This window comes from Aedes albopictus, chromosome 1 (assembly GCF_035046485.1).
Source record: "Aedes albopictus strain Foshan chromosome 1, AalbF5, whole genome shotgun sequence".
Classification (NCBI taxonomy): domain Eukaryota; kingdom Metazoa; phylum Arthropoda; class Insecta; order Diptera; family Culicidae; genus Aedes; species Aedes albopictus.
In genome coordinates, this window is record NC_085136.1 from 34324037 (window position 1) to 34345168 (window position 21132).

The window sequence follows — 21132 nt, forward strand, 5'->3', positions numbered from 1 at the left end:
ATTCCTCACAGTTACACATTGGATATAGGAGGTAATTTTATGGACGGTTTTTTGCATCCCAAACCTCCGGTTGAAAGCGAAATTCCTCACCGCAAAGAAACGATCGAAGCAAGCCATGAACCTGACTTGCTACGGCGAACGAGCGGGTCGGGCGTTTTCCGATCATAGGGCGGCGGCTGGTTTTCGACAGGTGGCGAGCGGCGGCGGGTTCGCTGTTTGTTTTTGGCGGATCATAGCAGTCCGATTTACGCGGCGTTGAGCGTTCGGGTCGGGGAGGCTGTATGCGAGAGGCGATCATTACTGCGCTGGAGTCGAATTTTTAACGACATACGATCAATGCGAGCGATCGTGGATCGCGAGCGCGCGCGCGTGTTGGAGCGTGTAATTGCGGAGACCATTGGCGTAGCTAGGGGGGGTTCCAGGGGTGCCTGGCACCCCCTAGAACATATTCGGCACCCCCTAGAATTTTTCCTTGACAGTCACCTAAAATTTAAAACTTCACACAATAATTCTAATATTTATTAATGGCACATTTGAACAAAACTTAAGCACACCCGGAATTACTTATATAACTGTTGTACGTTTTGGATATTGGTAACAACAATCAATAGACTTAAACATAGATTCCTCCAGAAATACCTCTATCTATTCATACAGTGATTTCTCTAGGCTTCCTTTATGTATTCCTCCCGATATTGCTTTAATAAGCTTCCCTTAGAATACTCCAGGCAGTCATGATGGGGTTGGACTTACTAGAAATTTCTGCAGAGATTGATCCAGCAAATTCTGCTAGGATTTCTTTGGAAATTCTTACTATGATTCTTCTCGGAATTCTTCTAGGGATTCCTCTAAAACATTCTATTAGAATTTTCTACAGGAATTTCTGGAGGAATTATTCAAGCAATCTTCCTGGGATCCTTTTAGAAGTTCCTCTGGTGATTCTTCCACGAATTCTTTCAGAGATTTCATTCAGAGATTTTTCCAGAAATTTCTCATGGAATTCCTTCAGGCGCTTATATTGGCCTTCCTCCGGGAATTGTGGCTAGGATTCCTCAAGCAACTCCTGCTGCGATTCTTCCAGCAATGTCACTCCTCCTCTACAAATTCTCACTGTGGTACCTTCTGGAATTCTACTAGGAAAGTTCGTCCGGAAATTATTCAGGAAGATCTCTCTGAGATTTTCCTATAAAATCCCTTCATTGATTCCCTCATACATTTCTTCAAGGATATATCCAGGACTTTCTACAGAGGTTCTTCCAGAAATTCCACAGGGGATTTATCCAAGAATTTATACTGACCTTCCTCCGTGAATTTCAGCTGGAATTCTCCATTAGGACTCCTTCAGAAATACTTCTATGGATTTCTCCTGGCATTCTTACTTGCTGCAATACTTTCGGGAAATCTTCCTGAGATTCCTCCAGAAATTCCTCCTGCGATTCAATCAGGAATTCCTCCAGTATACTTCTACCGATTCCTTCAAGGAGAACTGTAGGTATTCCTCCAGGCATTTGTTAGAGGAACTACTCGTAAGATACCCCTGCACGCTAACGCCGCTCAGCACTAAAGTGCATAATTTCCAGACTACACCAAAAATGTGTAACCCTTGCACATTCACAAAATCAGCTCCAATTAAATTCCAGTTAAATTCGCAAAAAAAAGTACGGCAATCTAGCTAGGTTTACTAGTGACCTTGGAAAACAAAAAATATCGACATTTCGCATCTAGTCGAGTGTACGAGCTGTTTTTGAGAATGTGTAACTGTAACACATTCTTGTGTGGTCTGGAAATTATGCACTTATGAGTAGGGCTTACACATTCTAGGTACTGAGTGGTTTTAGCGTGTGGCATTGCTGATTCTAAGATTTCTCAATAAATCACTTCTATGATAGCTCCCCGAATTCTAAAAATTCCTCCTGATATTCCAGCCGCGACTGCTCTAGCAACTCATGCGGTTCTTTCTGCTATTCTGCCTGCAGAAATTTTAACTGTGGTACTTCCGAAAATATGCTGCGGATTCTTCTAGAGCTTTCTCTTGGCTTTTTTGCTGAGACCTTTTCAGGCAATCTTCCTGGAATTCTTGCAGAAATTCATCCAACAGGGATTTCTCCAAAGACTCATCCAGGAATTCCTCCAGAGATTTTATCCAAAGATTTCTCCAGAAAATCCTCAGGGAATTCCTGCAGACTCTCATTTTGGCCTTCCTGCAAGAATACCTAAAACAACTCCTGTGATTCTTCCATCAATTCCTCCAGAAATTCTTCCTAGTGATTCCTTTACGAATATATCCTAGCATTATGGCTGGAATTCTTCTTGAGATTCTTTCAGAAAATCCTCCTGCGATTCCTTCATGGCCTTCTCTATAGATTCTTCCAGAATACCTCTACCGGTCCTTGCAGGGACTTCTCTGGGTATTCCAAGGATTTTTTCTTTGGATTCATCCCGGCATTCCTGATGGGGTTTCTCTAGAAATTTCTTCTAGGATTTCAGCTGAGGTTTCTACAGTGATACATCACAGAATCCTTCTAAGAATACCCCCCAAATACCCCCTGAAATTTTTCCTGTGATTTCTTCAGAAACTCTCCGGTGATTCCTCCAGGATTTTTTATCCAAGATATTTTGTCCACGGATTCTCTCATAAATTTCCCATGGGATTCCTACAGAAACTTCTCTTGGCCTCCATTCAAAAATTTCAGCTGGATTTCTCAAGCTATTCCTGCTGTGGTTCTTCCAGCAATTCCTCCTAGGACTCCTCCAGTCTTTCTTACTGTCATACCTCCCAGAATTCTTCTACGGATTCTACTAAGATTTTTCCAGGTATTCCTTCAAAAACTTGCTGGGATTATTCAAGAAAATCTCCTAGGAGTCTTGCAGAAGTACCTTCGGTGTGTCCTCCTAGAAATCTTGAAAAAAAAATCAATCTGCGATTTCTCCAAATATTTCTTGTTGGACTTCTCCAGGAACTCCTCATAGGATTCCATAAGTAATTCCTGCTGCTTCTAATGTTTCCGGAACGTCTCCTAGGTCTCCTCCAGAAATTCTTACTGTGATACCTGCAGGAATCCCTCTAGAGATTTCTTCTGGAATTCTTGCCGAGATTCTTCTAGCCTGTTACTTCCAGAAATGCCTTTGATTCTTCTAGGGATTTTTCTAAAGACTTATCCAGGAATTGATGGCGTACTCTAGAAATTAATCATGGTATTACACCTGGAACTCTTCTTGGCCTTCTTCAAGGAATTCTAGCTGAAGGAACCCCAATAGAAATCTCTAGAGGAATTCCTAAACGAATTTTGGGAATAGTTGGGATTTCCAGAGAAATTGTAGGAGGTATGACTAGAGAAATCTCTAGTGAAATCTTATAGGAATGTACGGGAAAAACTTGTAATTAATTAGAAGGCACAGAATGTTGCTAATTGACAAAATGAGAGATGAATTTGTGGATAAAGAATCACGTTCTGGTGGGATTCGAGAACACACGGCTCCGTATTTGCTAAACCGCAGTATGGCCATTTCTTTGAGGGTTCCTTCGACATGGTGTTTTTTTTTTTTTTGAAAATTTCTACGGTAGTTTCATTGGAACCCAACAAACATTTTAGCTTCATAGGAGAGGAACAAACCACTCATAAGCAAACTTTAGTTTCAGAAACTGATATTCAGCTAGTTACGTTTTTTGGGAATGCAATCAACAATTCCTTTGGATTTTTTTCTATATTTCAATGGCAATTCCTTTTTCAGTTATTTTGTAAATTTCTCAGGCAATTTCATCGTGATTACTTCTGTAATTCTTTATAATTCAATTGTATTTAAATTTGTTGCTTCCGAAAAATGCTGAACTTGAAATTCAGATATTCTCAACTAGACTTGCTTAACAAAATTCTTGTGAAATTCACGAAAAAAATCCTGACAAATTTTCAAAGAAGATGCCGGAAAAAAAATCCTTCAAAGTTACCTTAGAGCTTTCAAAGTAGTTGCCAAAAGTTCATATAAGAACTACCAGAGGAATTCCTAATGAAAATAGTAAGACTTTTAAAGAAATTGGCCGAATCCAATCTCAAAATAAATTTCCAAAATATATTTTATAAAAATTTCCACAAACAGATTTCGAAGAAATTCTCATAGAATTTCCGAAATTATCAAAGGAATTTCCAAAGAAAATTTAGAAAGAATTCCAAAAGTGATTGCAGTGAAAGATTTTTTAAAGAACTGCCAGAGATATTTTTCAAAGAAACCTAGAAGAAATTGTCTAAAGAATTTCTATTTTAATTATAGAAGCAATTTATAAAAGAACTTCCGAAGGAGTTTTTAAAAGAATTGGTGAAGAAATAGCTAATAGCATAGATAATAGAAGCCCAACAAATCGACGAAAATCGAAAAAAAGTAGAATGACTTGCCGAATACATTTCCAAAAGTGAGAAAGTTTCCAGAGTCAATGTCAAATGAAACACCAAAGGCTTCACTAAAAGAATTCCCAAAGGAATTGCCTGAAGAAAAATTAGAGAACTTTAAAAAGCAATTACCAATAGAATTGTTGACATTAACAAAACATCGCTTGAAATACTAAAAAAATGGCGAAAAACTCCCGTGAAAACATTTCAAAGGATTTGCTAATGAAGTAAAAAAAACAAATAAACTGCAAGTGGAATTGCCAAAGAAATTTCCAAAGAAATTTCCAAGGTAATTTTCAAAGGATGCGTAAAAGGTGTTAGTATCAAATTTCAGACATATTACCAAATAAATTATTAAAGAAATTGCCGAAAAAAATTGCCAAATTCAAAGGAAATTCAAAAAAAAATGCAAAACAATTCCCAGATAAATTGCCGGGAATATTCCCTGAGGAATTACCGAAACAATGTTTTGCCGAAAACACAAATTTCTTTATTATATTATGGTATAGAATCAGAATCCTGAAGAGAAAAATCGAAGTTCGCTATTAATGTTGTGGTCAAACCAAACATGCAAATGTGTATCCTGATTTTACAATTTCAATGCCACAAAAGTTCAGCTTATTGGACGCAGTTGCTTAATTTCCACAACATGAGAGGAAAAAAACAGTATCCTACAATTGTTCTTGAAAACTATTTTATAAGGGTTGTTATCATGCAATAAAACAAAGAGTGTGTCACGATGAATACAAGTTAAACGCAAATATGTCAATATTTGATAGTTTCCGAGATTTACATTTTTTAATAATGGCTCTGAAAATGTATTCTTAATCAATATATTCAATCTACAAAGAGGTTGTGATGATTGTAAAGGTTAATCATCAAAACCTCTTTGTGGATTGAATATATTGATTAAGAATACATTTTCAGAGCTATTATTAAAAGTGTAAATCTCGGAAACTGAAAATACAAATTCCATATATTATAGGTAATTAAGTTATTAAGTCCTCAAACTTCACATGGCGGAGAGAGTGTTAATTTAGTACAACGGTTCGGATTTTTCAAAAACAAAAAACCTGTTCTTTAAAATACAGTGCGTTTAAATTTTCGGGCTCATTTGTCCCGCGACGTAGTATATCATTGTACTAAGAAATTGAAGCTGGATCGGTATTTCTTTTTGCAAAAAAAGCAAAACAACCTGGAAGCCACTGAAACTGGCACCCCCAGGCACCCCCTAGGAAAAAATCCTAGATACGCCAATGGCGGAGACAGCTAAAAGGGGCGATCTAAGACCTAACGATTTCCATCTCCGCGCCCCGTGCCGCGTTCCTCGATCCCAACAAAGACGACGACAGCGGCTTGGAATCGATAACAAGTACGGAATCCGTCCCAAATGGAAGGTACCGGTTGCCGGTGGTCGCGTCTCGTGGGTGAGGATCGCGGCGTATGATCTCCTCCTGCGATCGTCGTCTCGTCCGCATAGTTGCCATTGGTTGGTTGGATGGTTGCCGTGACCTTGCTTTCGCTTTCCGCGATGATAATTTTATGGATGTAAGTGCGAATTAATGCAAAGAACGCCCGACTCGACCGTACAGAGGGAGAAGAAACCAGAGCAATCATCGTATGTATCTATCTGTATCATATCGAAAGGAGATCGGGGCGGCATTCCAGAACGTTCTTCTGCAGGTGGCTAAATAGGAAATGGACAGATAACTGGTAGTTGATCTGCGAACGATCTAGTTGACATGCAAAAAATCATCGTTGTGGACTAGTTACCACAGAGAACAGACGTTTAAGCTCGAACAAAAATACGTCGAAATTGTGTGTAAAGGATTTAAGTGTTCCTCAACGCCACCAACGGAGACTGCCCCACATATAAAGTCAATTTGACCCCACGATGGCAGTGTTCATCGTTAAAACACACTAACCGACAAAGCGACACGAGCGCCAAACGGCCAAAAACAGCGAGCACTGGAAACAAAAATGACAACACAACAATCTAAATGATGGAACCACAGAGAACAGACATCCAAGTCCAGTTCCGAAACTGTGTAAGGAATTTAACGGCCATTTGAAATCGGCAACACAAGTGGCAATAGCGTGGCGCTGCAATCGGTTAGTTTCCCATACTAATTTAATTAACCACTTGAAATGTTTCAATTCACCACTGACTGTGGCAATATGGTGTTTGATGGCGTCAGTGTTGTCATCGTGTATTGGTTTGCAACCTTACTCAAGTAAATATTCAAATCCTTACACAACTTTCCGAATGAAATTTGTTCTAGCCTGGATGTCTGTTCTCTGTGATGGAACCACAGAGAATAGACGTCCAAGCTCATGTAGTGCTGTTGTGTAAAACATTGCAACGGTTGTTTTGAAATAACTGGGAATGTGGCCATTACGCGGCGCTGTCAAATTTCGAATCGGGGTACAAATTTGCCGTTGTTTTACTTTTTGGCGCTAGTGTCACCAAGTGTGCACCCCAGTATAGTTCCACCAAGAGAATGTGTTGATTTTACTTGGAAAACAATAATTGAATTCTTGTTCAACTTGTTTCTTATTGAAAATAATGAAACTAACTATCAATGGGTTGCCCAAATTTTGTTGCTGGATTAGTGAAATAATCATAAACATCTTGTTATTTAAGCAAATACAGCTCAGAATCTGAGTGGAAAAATTTGAAGGTGCGCTAGCGAAATATTTCTTCAGAAAGCGCCATCGTGGTGTCGAAACAAGTTTTTGAGTGGGAAAGTCGCCGTCGATGTCTCTACTGAGCCTGTTTTTTCTTTACACAAGATTTTCAAGCAATTTTGTTCGAGCATGTTCGTCTGTTCTCTGTGATGGAACACTGGCGCCACGCAACGGGTGCATAACGACATACTCTGATATGGCCGTTACAAAGTTTTACACAAGGCAAAAAGCGAAGATAGACGTCTGTTCTCTGTGCTTGGATGTCTATTTTTATTCCTGTTCGGGTACGTCACTGCGATCAGCTATTAGACCTATTGTGACATTACCCTCACATAGTCACATTGTCTATTGGAGGGCAAGAAAGTATCAATTTTATTGCAGTTTTTGATTTGTTTTCTTAGAAGTTTCAAAAGCTATCAAGTTTGATAATATGGTCGCATAATTTGAGCATAGGAACCTCAAAAAGATGAATACCAGCGGCAATCCTTGAAAGAATTCCATTGGAATTGAAGGAGGAACCTACGAAGGAATTCCAGAAGAAATCCCCGAATGATTTTCATGATCAATTACCGAAGGATTTCTAGGAGGAGTTTTCGAAGGAATTCCAGGAGGAATCTCCAAAGGATTTACAGGTTTCCCGGACAGGAATCTCCGAAAGAATTCCTGCAGAAATCCCAAAAAGAATTCGTAGAGTAATCCCTGAAGGAGCTCCAGAAAAAAAATTCGAAAGAATAACTCACTGGAACAATCCGTTCCCATCCATCAAAGCAAGCTACAGTAGAATCACTTAGCATGATACTGGACCGCGCGATACAGGTGACTTGCTTTGCCAAAGCTCTACTCCTCAATGAGGTAGCACAGCGAAACAGACGTCACACTCTCAACACCTCCCATCGATTACCTTTTTAACGGTAGATTCAAATATTCAGTAGTAGGTCGATTGACCACTCGCGGCGCTGGTGTTGTTTTTGCTCCTGTTTGACGTTTGTTCACTACCGCCACCTAGTGGCGGCCCGGCCAAACACAGTACGTTTAACATTGGGCGATTCTAATTGTTCTAAGTGTTACGTCTGTTTCTCTGTGGAGGTAGCATCACACTGCCCACCTCGTCATGATGCTTTCTGTCATAGACGCTTGCCCGGGGAAAGAAACCCAAGGGGAATGCCACTGATGTTTGTTCACACCCCACAGGAGAAATCCCAGGAAGAATTCCAGCCGGAATCCCCAAAGAAATTCCAGCAAGAATCTCCAAAGGAATTACAAGAGGAATCTCCGGAAGATTTCCAGGAGGAATCCCCAAAGGAATTCTAGGAGAAATCCTCGAAAAAAAATCCAGGAGGAACCATCAAAGGATATCCAGGAGGGATCCACGAAGTGTTTCCAGGAGAGATCTCCAAAAGATCTTTAAGAGGAACTTCCGAAGGATTTGGAAGGAGTATAAGGAATTCCAAGAGAAGTCCCAGAAGGATTTCCATGAAGAAGCTCCAACAGAATTTCAGTAGAAATTGTGGAAGGAAATTTTGGAGGATTCCCTGAAAGGAACTCTGGAGGAATTCTTGTAGAAACCTCAATGAGATATCGTTCACGGAAATTCTGGAGATATGCCTGATAGTCCTAAAGAAATTCTTGAAGGAACTCGTAGAATAATATCTGAAAAAATCCTTTAAGGATTTCTGATGGAACTTCTGAAGAAAACCTTGATGTAGTTCCTGGAAGCATCCCTGAATGCTTCTGGAGGAATTCCTAAAAGAACTTCTGGAGGAATCGCTGAATAAATGGAGGATTCCTGGTGAAATCTTAGAAGAAATCCCTGAAGAAAGTTCTGGGGGAATCCCCAAATTTTCCTGGATGTATCCTTGAATCCTTCTGTAAGAATCTTTTGAAAGCAAAAATCCTGGAGAGATCCCCAAAGAAACTCCTGGAGAAATCTGGAAGAGGGGTCTGGCCATTTGGCCGAACGCCGTTTGAACGAATGGGTCGTTTGGCCGAATGCCGTTTGGCCGAATTATGTTCAAAAGAATTCAGAGAAATTTCAGTCATTCTATCTGTCAACATGATCATCAGAAATAATTCCTGCGTCTAATCGTAGGCTCCTGAAGGAACTTCAGAAGGAACCCCTGGATGAACTCCTAGACTAATCTCTAAAGGACCTCCTGTGGGAATTCCTAACACTCCTGCATCCATCCTTGATGGATCTCCTCGAAGCATCCTTGAGTCCTCCTGAAAGAATCTCTGGCGGAACCTCTGGATAATGTTCTGAGGGAACTCCTGTTCGAACTACTGGGAAGATTCCCAAAGGGATTCCCGGGGAGATCACTGAAGGAACTCCTGCAGGCATATCTTAATTCTCCTGCAAAAATCTCCGAAAGAACGCCAGGCGAAAACACTGATTGGAATCCTGGAGTAATCCCTGAAGAAACTCCTATAGGAATGCCTGAATGAACTTCAGGAATCCTTGAAGGAACTCCTAGGCTAATCTCTAAAAGACCTCCTATAGGAATCCCTGAAGAAACTTCTAAATGAATCCCTGTTGAAACTCGTGGAGGCATCCCTAAGTCCTCCTGAAAGAATCTCTGCAGGAACTCCTGGAGAAACCCCTGAAGAATTTCCTGTCGAAATGTTACAGAGATCTTCTGTAGGCATCCCTGATGAAACTCCTAGAGGCATCCATGAATCTTTCAGAATAAATCTCTGAAGACCCAACTAACAATTGCAAGTCACAAACAAGCAAGTTTGCTGAATTATTGCTTAATAATGGTTATGTTAGCTGAACTAAAATTATGCTGTACACATTACTGTTTAAATGATTTTTCAATTGAGAAAATAGTCAATGTTCGACTTTCCTCATCGGTATCAACAATGATAAATTAAAACACTTTTCAAAAGTTTAATAAGAAATTTATTCGACAAGCATTGATTCCTTAACAAAAGAGTTTAACAAAACATTTGTCTGCATCTTATTAAGCTGATGTATCGATAAACATATACTCCTGAACAATGTGCTTTTCACTTGTCAAATAAACGCCTTCAGCCCGTCATAGTTTGACTCGGAACTTTGTTCGGATTATGGGATAAATCATGGCTAAAACTATTTAGACAACCAAGTTATTAAAGAACTAATATTTTAAACGAATCACGTAAAATAAAACAGAATAACATTGAGTGCCAAGAGACGTAATCAACTTAAAAATGAGGCATTTATTTATTATTATTAATCTGTAACAAGATATCTTGTACCTTGATTATTATATTTTTTATCTTCCGCAGCAGTTCGATTGTACGAGACGCTTGGATCGATGCATTTGACATTTCAGTGCTGTCGTGTTTACTGAATATTGTTCCCACAGTCACCTAGATAACCGAACAGCATTCATAAATCGACACATTTCAAGTATCCATAAACATCCTTATGCACTATTTATTGAACATAATATCAAGATTCCATGACAAAAGCATAAATTAAAAAAATGCTTAACAGATCTTCGACTGAGCATGAGTAGATTACCCGAACAGATGCTGTGAATGCACCATGTTTTTTCGCTACCAGCCCTGTGCTTAAGTGAATGTTGTGTTTTTATCGCTCGTATTTCGGTCTTTTTGCACTGTTTTTTCACCGCTTTAAAATATACGTTTGTGTTGGACTACGTTGCTAAAGTGTTGTACTGTGTCATCAGCATAAATACTCATTCAAAGAAATAGTGTTTTTCGTGAAAATCATTAATTTTGTGCCTGCAGCTGCTCGGTGATAAAGATCAAATAAATCACCATCTTCATCAGTGCTATACTGCGGTTCACTGCGAATTCCATCTCTCACCCGTGCTATACTGCGTTTTATTCGAGCTTCATCATTCATATCCGATATACAGCATTTCACTGTGAATTGCATTCTGCGAGATTAGAGTATCCCTACCGGTGTTCTATAGTAATACCAAGTTCGGTTGGAGTGCGCAATCATGGAGAAACAACTTTGTGGCGAATGCAACCTAGAGATAAATGATATCGAGCCTATCCGTTGCGGTTTCTGTGAAGCATTGTTCCACATCAACCAACAGTGCTGTGGATTAAACTCTCGCACCTTCAAAGAAGCGTTTTCATCAGGGAAGGCGATTTTCATTTGTCCTCCTTGTAGAAATGAACTAAACGGCCGTTCAATACAAGCTTATATTGCCGATAATCGCGACAGTCAACATGATGGGACGCCTAATTGCCAACTTGCTGATGTACCAAAACAAGTGCAGGAGCTGTTCACAGTGGTTGAAAAACTGAGCCAGAAAATCGACAATTTTACTGGTCAGCCAGTTCAGCCGTTTCAATCTGTCGCTGTTTCCTCGCCGTCAGCATGGCCAAGACTTGGTGTTAAACGGCGTCGAGAAGACCGTAGACCGGATGTGTCCGTTCCGCCTGTAAATGGTACGAAGACGATCGATCTTAGCGAGATCCAACTTTCTGTGCCATCTATCACGCAAGCCACAACACCCGACAAGTTTTGGCTGTACATGACTGGATTGAATCCGCTAATAAGCGACAACGATGTGCAAAAAGTAGTTTCACGATGTTTAAATTTACCTGATGCTCCAGAGGTTGTGCGTTTTGTTCCGAAAGGGAAAGACGTAACCACTTTGACATTTGTCTCTTACAAAATCGGATTAGATCCTGATCTCAAGGAAATGGCTCTGGAGCCATCATCCTGGCCTGTCGGCATTCGTTTGAGGGAATTCGTTAATTTCCCAAAAAACTAATCATGACTTCAACCCCTACTCGACGTTCCGTTCACGGAGAACAAAACCGCTTCAATACTCGACCACCGGGAAGCATTCCTTCGACATCAGCACTTGATTCACCAGGACGCACGAGCCACGGCCAGAGATGGAATCCTCCTCAGAGCAAAACAAGAGAACAAAAAATCTGCTCCACGCTCCCGCATCCAAAGCTAGAGCGTCTTCTCTCGTTTGCTTTCACCTTTCTGCTTGCAGCTTGTGACTCCGAAACATGTGCGGATTTGTTTACACAAAAAAGTGCAGTTGCTCAAAATTGAGGCACTTTGTGTACACCGGGAGTTAGCATAAATATGTTTATGCCTATAAATCAATAATTACAGAGCATATAAGTGATTATATGTGTAATATTGTTATGCCATGTGAACGGCACGATTATACCGCGAGAAACGCCAGTGTAATTTTCGATCTACTTTCCGGGAGCCTCAAAAATGAGGCACAAAAATGTTGCTCTTTGTGCTGTTCCTTCTGGCTCGACGTATCTCTTTGTTTTTCGCATGCTTCCTCCTTGCACTTCGCTCTCGCACAAACGATAGCGGTGGGAGCGCACAATGATAAAGAGAACAAAAACGTGCATTTGATGCACATTGTGGGAGCAAATGACAAGCCTGGCCACGGCATTATGGAAGCCCCCGACCCGTCTAACTCAGTCGAGCCCTGCTGCCAGCGTCAACTCAGCCGTCCTGGTCCTGTAGTTGAGACTGAGGAACGGGGCTTCCACCGTGCCTCGCCAGGCAAGTACCCTAATATTAGCATTGCTTCGCGATCTGATTCGTCCTCCGTTCCTAGCATCGAACCCTTGCCACCGGCTTTGGAACTGGCATGCTACAATGATTCCGAATCATCGCCGCATGACGCTGATCCGAATTCCTGCTTACCGGCACTTCCGACTTCATCGAGGTCCTCATCGTTCGCACCGTCCGCAACAACACGAACAAACGTTTCACCGGCCTCCGCAAGTATCCTGATGTACTATCAAAATGTTGGTGGGATCAACAGCTCTATCGCCGAGTACCAGTCAGCAATCAGTGACGGCTGCTACGATGTCTACGCTCTTTGTGAAACCTGGCTGAATGAAAACACCTCGACGAGTCAACTGTTCGACGACTCGTATTCCGTCTATAGGCAGGACCGGTCACCTTCAAACAGCAACAAAAGTTCCGGAGGTGGCGTTTTGCTGGCTGTGCGATCGTGCTTCAAATCGCGTGTGCTTAATCCCCCTGGCGGTCCGATGGTCGAGCAACTATGGATCGCTATCACAACAGCTGACGCAACGCTTTATTTGTGCTTGGTTTATATACCACCTGATCGAGTAAACGATGGCGATATGATCGAGAACCACCTCACCTCGCTCGATTGGGTTGTTGCTCAGTTGGGGCCCAGAGACAACGTTATCATCGTCGGAGATTTCAATCTGAGTGCAATTTCTTGGCAACGCACCTCCTGTGGGTACCTCTTTCCGATTTCTTCTCGATCCTCTATTAGCGCAGCATCACGACAGTTGCTCGACGCGTACTCCACCGCTAGACTTAGGCAGTTGAATGGTGTCGAAAATGAAAACAATCGAATCCTCGACCTGTGTTTTTTCAGCGAGGAAATATCCATGGACGGCGTAGTCATGCAAGCCCCCTCTCCACTCGTTAAAATCTGTCGGCATCATCCCCCTGTGCTAGCGAGAATGGAAATATCCCCTCAAATCCACTTTTGCGATACGGTGGAAAATGTATCCTACGATTATAGTAAGGCTGATTTCAATAAAATCAACGACTTTCTGGCACATGTCGATTGGGACGACGTTTTTCGCGATTTGGATGCCAATCTCGCTGCGTCAACGCTTTCTGGAATTCTGTGGTATGCCATAGACCAGTATGTTCCAACAAAATCTGAACGTGCGGCGCCCAAGCCGGCTTGGTCAAATGCCGATCTAAGATGTCTCAAGAGGTTGAAGAAGGCAGCCCTTCGGCGACATAGCAAACATCGGACCGACGCTACTAGAGCAGTATATTTGGAAGTGAACACCGAATACAAGAAACTCAACGATCGTCTCTACAATGCCTATCAAGAGCGTCTACAAAACAGCCTGAAATCGAAACCGAAAAGATTTTGGCGTCATGTCAATGATCAAAGGAAAGAATCGGGATTGCCTTCTACCATGACCGACGGCTCGATCATGGCAGACTCTACCACGGATATAGCCAACCTTTTCCGCACTCAATTTAGCAACGTGTTTACCAACGAACACTTGAGCCCTCAAGACGTAGCAGACGCCACCGCCAATGTTCCTCGAATATCAGCATCGCTGCAACAGTTTTCAATCTCCGACGACATGATTATTGCAGCTGGAAAGCAGCTGAAATCTTCTACGGGTTGCGGCCCAGATGGAGTTCCTTCTTTGGTATTAAAAAGCTGTTTGAATTCATTGGCAGCACCTTTGGCAACAGTGTTCAACATGTCTTTGACCTCCAAGGTGTTCCCGGAATGTTGGAAGCTATCATATGTGTTCCCTGTGTTCAAGAAGGGCAGTAGAATGAATGTTTCGAATTATCGTGGTATAGCTGCACTGAGTTCGATTTCTAAATTATTTGAGGTGATAGTTCTGCAACAGCTAATTCAGAGCTACAGTCATTACATCTCGCCGGATCAACACGGTTTCATGCCTAAACGCTCCACGACAACTAATTTGGCATGTTTTACTTCGTTTGTGATTCGCCAAATTGAAGCCGGTCAGCAAGTTGACGCTATTTACACCGACCTGTCTGCCGCTTTTAATAAAATGAATCATCAGATTGCGATTGCTAAACTCGATAAACTAGGGATGAACGATAATTTGCTCCTCTGGCTTCGATCGTATTTGACCAGACGAAGCATGTCCGTCAAAATTGGAGACCATGTTTCGATGCCTTTCTCGGTTTGGTCCGGCGTTCCTCAAGGCAGCCACCTCGGTCCATTCTTGTTCCTGCTCTACATGAACGATGTCAATCTTGTATTGGATTGTCTGAAACTCTCGTATGCCGATGATTTGAAGCTGTATTACGTAGTGAGGAACTCACATGATGCGTCTTTCCTGCAACAACAGTTGGAAATTTTCGCTCGATGGTGCCGTGTCAACCGAATGTCGCTAAATGTGTCAAAATGCTCGGTAATTTCGTTCGGCCGTAAACGCTCCCTTTTACACTTTGATTATTTCCTGGCGGAAACCCGATTAAAGCGTGAAACTACAGTGAAGGATTTGGGTATTCTCTTGGATGTTCAGCTGACCTTCAAAGACCATGTGGCGTACATCGTTTCAAAAGCCTCGTCACAGCTGGGATTTCTGTTTCGCTTCTGCAAAAAGTTCACGGACGTATACTGCCTGAAAGCTTTGTATTGTTCTATTGTGCGTCCAGTACTAGAATACTCATCCGTCGTATGGTCACCGTACTACAGGAACGAAATTCAACGGATTGAGGCCGTCCAGCGTAAATTTATTCGTTTCGCCCTTCGTCACCTCAGTTGGAGGCACCCGTTAAACTTGCCAAGCTACGAAAGCCGCTGCAAACTGATATGCCTGGAGCTACTCGAGCCGAGGCGCGAAGTGGCAAAAGCGTGTTTTACAGGGGATCTCCTACAAGGCAATATTGATTGTCCGCTGCTCCTCAGCATGCTGGATATCAACATACACTACCAGAATCTTCGCCAAAATGCATTCATCCGTTTTCCCCGCACCAGAACTAATTATGGATTCCATGAACCGATCCGCAGTATGTCCCGTGTTTTCAACAAATATCATCGTGTATTTAATTTTAATTTGTCCCGGGAAACTAATAAGCTTAATTTTAGAAAAGTTTTATGTTAGTTTTAAGATAAACCATTGTCATTGGGGTGGGGATTTCACCTGTTGACGAATAAACAATAAACAATAAACAATGTCCATGACCATACCGCACCACATATTGCCATACATTTTTAAAGATCGATATTTAATAATAAAAATAAAAATATATTCATTTCGCAATTAGTACGTCTGGAAACAATATCTTCAATAAGTACCAACACTTTTTGGCCGCATTGGATACAAGTTTTCTCACCGTGCGACAAAAATACTGACAGCGAAATCAGAATGGAAAACACGTGTTTTGGGCTGAACAGCCGTTGAAGTATGAGGCGTTGTTCAGTTGATTACTACGTGCTGTGCTAATTCACCACTGCTGAACACAAGTTCAAGAATGATCGTTATTGAGTCATGGGAAGATTATGTTTTGCACTGGGTGTTGCATCTCACCATCTCTAGGATGGCGCAGATAGGAAGGCATCGGGCTAGCAATCGACAGGTCTCGAGTTCTAATCCGGATTTAGGTAATTTTATATGTAATTCTTATTTCATAATCGGTGTTCTCAACATGTGAGCAAATAATTACTCTCGTGAGAGTTCAACATTTTTGCATTTTATTTATTTTCAGCCATTTTTGCCAATGCTTAATAACAACTTTCTTGTACATTTGTAAAACGCTTTGAACAACAAAAAATTAAGTTGGTACACAACATGATGCTTTATAACTTCTCCAAATTTGTGTGAACAAAACCCGAACATAGGTTGTACGTGAAAATAGTTCGAATGTTATTCAACATTATGCTGAACTAATTCGTCATAATGGTGCCTGTTAAATGAGTGATTGTTAGTTGGGGATACTCCTGAATAGATCTTCAAAAAAAAACTTCAGGGAAAATCTCTGATTGTAACTTTAGAAGATTCTTTGAAGAAATTTTAGGAGGTATCTTTGAAGGAACTCATGTAGGAGTCTCCGAAGAAACACCTGTAGGAATCCCTGAAGAGTTTTCTGGAGAAATCTCTGATAGATCTCCTGGAGGCAACACTGAATCTTTCTGGAAGAATCTCTGCAAAAACATCTGAAGAAATGTGAATTATGAATGAAATTTAATTTCGGTGAAAAAAAAATAAAACACCGACATATTGGTAGCCAATGAACTTATGCACACTGAAGTTGACGGCAATGATCCGTACAAATAATGAGAACTCTCTACTTCGGGCCATGAGCGATGACCTAATGAAGGGAGGTCACGAAGCGCAATGAGGTAGATAGTGGGCAGAAGCCGAAAGAGAAGGATCCAACAGGTGGTCCTGTCATACAACGGGCGGAAGACCGGTCTCCACTCCGGGTCTACCTCAGATTGTCCTGTCTCTGTTGTTTTGTCAAAATTAGTTGCAACTTTTCCAACCGACGAATCCTTTACATAGTACTCTTTCAACAGCACCCATGATTCTCTTGCAGTACCAGCATCCTTGATGATCCTTAGTTGAGCGTCCTCAACCAGGAATCTAATCATCTGCAGCGCAAGTTCATCCTTCAGATTCCAATCAGTTGTGACCTTCCCGTTGTAACACCTGACGAGCTCGAATCGTCCATGTTTCGTAATCGTCGTACGAAAGCCGTTTGATTCCCAACTTTGCGAAATCCATTTCTCCTTCTGAACGCTTGCTCCAACAGAAAACTGCTCAAACGATTATCACAACTTTCAACGAAAACACTACTGCCCGCTGGGGCCACAACCTGTTGTAAACTTGGAGCAAAAGAGGTTTTGTTGAAATTGGGGGAACAAAAACTGAATATAGTTTTACTGCACTAGGATGATAACAAGCTTGACAGATGACTCAAAATACACAAAACAAACTCAACGCCTACTCTGTTTTTGCACACTGCTTCTGTTCTTATTACACGCGTATTCTTCCAACATTTCTCTTCCCGTGAGCACTGAATTAAAATTCAAGCATCGCGCAACAATAATGACAATGTCACAACCTGCACTTGTTACGACAATTCACCCAATGCGACATAAGTTTGTCTCAACTTGAACAGAATAGGATACAGATCGCACACCACGAGGACACGAGTTAAGAGATTTGTAATCCTTACATTGCGATTTTCGAGCGACAACTTCTATTGTCAAACAGTTTCGATTTTGGGTAAGTACCTAATAATCGATTATTCACGAGTTGAAAAGTACGCAATAAATTCAGCTTCCGGTTTGTCTCCAATAAAAATGTTCGAGATATTGTCATTATCTGTAACCAATGGGGATAATCACCACGCCTTCTTTGTTTTGGGTTTATCACTGGAGGTTGGTAAAAGATGCAAACAAAACCATCCCCGTTAGCGACTCATCGCGTCATCTGTGGTAAACAGCAGGTTCACCATGTAGTGTTTCATACTCTCCCAATCCTTCGATATTTCAGAGAACAACCTACCCATACCCTATCGGCCTCGCTAATGATCGACGAATTATTGCTTCTACCTTTGTCACACAGGTGTCCACGGGACACACCTTCTCCGTAGGATCGTGTATAACTCGACCGACCACCCCTTCAATTATCGCTCTAATTATCGCAATTAACTACAAAACTGCGCCCTATCTAATTCAATTAGGGCAGCGTTGAACCCTTCCGGAGTTCCCTTCTCCAAGAGACAGCCAGCGGTGCGGTGGTCGCATACCAAAAGCTTTATGACAACGATGACGATCGCCCAACGATCGCTCCTTCTTCGCCTCGGTTATAATTAAGCTGTTACATATTCTCGCAAGATTGTTTCGCGATCGAACCCGATCGAACGCCCACAACCGTTCGAATCGCGAATCGGGGGAGAAATAGCATGGTACGAACGGGGCAGATCACCATCGATCAATTATAATTAACTCGCCAGGTTGATCTTCTGTGTGTATGATCGATCCCATGGGCTGCGGCTGGCAGGTGTCTTTTCCTTTCCTTGCTCGCGATCACACGCCAGCAGCGTAGAGCCAGACTAACGCTGTCAAGGTCAGCTATGCAGATCGCGATGGGCGTTCGGGTACTGGTGATTATATAGATGGAACTAGATTAAGACAGACAGACAGACAGACAGACAGACAGACAGACAGACAGACAGACAGACAGACAGACAGACAGACAGACAGACAGACAGACAGACAGACAGACAGACAGACAGACAGACAGACAGACAGACAGACAGACAGACAGACAGACAGACAGACAGACAGACAGACAGACAGACAGACAGACAGACAGACAGACAGACAGACAGACAGACAGACAGACAGACAGACAGACAGACAGACAGACAGACAGACAGACAGACAGACAGACAGACAGACAGACAGACAGACAGACAGACAGACAGACAGACAGACAGACAGACAGACAGACAGACAGACAGACAGACAGACAGACAGACAGACAGACAGACAGACAGACAGACAGACAGACAGACAGACAGACAGACAGACAGACAGACAGACAGACAGACAGACAGACAGACAGACAGACAGACAGACAGACAGACAGACAGACAGACAGACAGACAGACAGACAGACAGACAGACAGACAGACAGACAGACAGACAGACAGACAGACAGACAGACAGACAGACAGACAGACAGACAGACAGACAGACAGACAGACAGACAGACAGACAGACAGACAGACAGACAGACAGACAGACAGACAGACAGACAGACAGACAGACAGACAGACAGACAGACAGACAGACAGACAGACAGACAGACAGACAGACAGACAGACAGACAGACAGACAGACAGACAGACAGACAGACAGACAGACAGACAGACAGACAGACAGACAGACAGACAGACAGACAGACAGACAGACAGACAGACAGACAGACAGACAGACAGACAGACAGACAGACAGACAGACAGACAGACAGACAGACAGACAGACAGACAGACAGACAGACAGACAGACAGACAGACAGACAGACAGACAGACAGACAGACAGACAGACAGACAGACAGACAGACAGACAGACAGACAGACAGACAGACAGACAGACAGACAGACAGACAGACAGACAGACAGACAGACAGACAGACAGACAGACAGACAGACAGACAGACAGACAGACAGACAGACAGACAGACAGACAGACAGACAGACAGACAGACAGACACGTTGGGTCATATCTTAGGTAATAACGCAGTTTTTGCAGTAAGCAATACAACAATATTTTTTATAAGCTACAATCAATTATTAAAATGCGAACACTTCCAATCCATCATGTGCCAAACCGCACAAAAACTGGTCCGGTTGAAATTATCCGGATCCAGTATCGTAAAGTCAGTCACTAAAAAACTCGTTCTATTTACGGATTCCACATCATTCGTCACGGTCCTCCTACCATCCCACAGTCACTCTCGATTTCTCCCCGTCGACGAATTAATCGGATTCCTCCCTTCTTGTCGCCCCCGGCTATTATTTGCATCGAGTATCAAAGTCGTAACAAGTAGGTTCAACTAATCGACGCTTGAATAATGACGATGAAAAAACCTCTCTATATTGCCTGCAATGAATCAATTAAGTCCAACCAGATCAAATTACCGTCCTTCTTGCTCTCCTAACGTTGGTGGTGGCGTCTTCCACGACTAGGTTTTTGTTCGCTTCGTTCGATGTGAAATGGAACAAAAAGAAACCTTTTCATTAGGGAAATTCTAGGAAGCAATTAGCTAAAGCGATCGCCACTTGCTATCAATACAGCCATTAATTGTTGCACGACCTGTTGCAATACCTTGGCACTTCCAAATGTCTACTTTGATTGAGACATTCGAATTGTGTCAAACATTCTAAATTTTGTCTCTTTGACACGTTGATCGAATTGGTAGGACTTTGAAGGTAACATCTCAACCAAGATCTTACTAAACTGTCAGTGAGACTCTCCGATATCTGGAAAGCGTTGCATTTATCGATCATCTACTGTACTTTATACTAAATTATGATATAGGAGCACAGAGAAACAGAAGTTATTGGATATTTATCGATTCTACATACTGTCGATTCAAACATACACTTACGATGAACATTTTTCATCGTCCTGCGTCTGTTTGTCAGAGTACGCCATCCAAGAAGCCATACAATTTAAATATCATCATGATTTGCATTTAAGTGACATATCATTTTCCCAGCATGTCAGTGCGTCATGTACAAAAAAGCAGCCTCGCAATATCTGATCTGATCTCGTCAAACCGGGAAGCAACGCGCGACGATCAACAGCCAGCGCAGCTCTATTTTACATTGATGATTACCCTACACGTTCGCTAATCCGCCGGGAAGCCGGCAATGTTCTACATCGCCATGACGACGACGACGACGTGCTGTAACGATGAACGACACGCAGTAAGTAGGCTATGGATTCTGTCTGATGGGCCTGCTTTAGTGGAATCGCGGAGGTGAGATACAATCGCTACAAGCGGACTCGGGCAAGATCAAGTTGTCATCCAAGT

General features: G+C 42.1%; 1 protein-coding gene across 1 annotated transcript in view; it reads left to right on the forward strand.

Annotated features, from left to right (window-relative positions):
* Positions 1-21132, forward strand: part of LOC109412976 (octopamine receptor Oamb-like) — an 841374-nt gene that overhangs the window by 815561 nt on the left and 4681 nt on the right. The gene's annotated exons all lie outside the window — the stretch shown is intronic.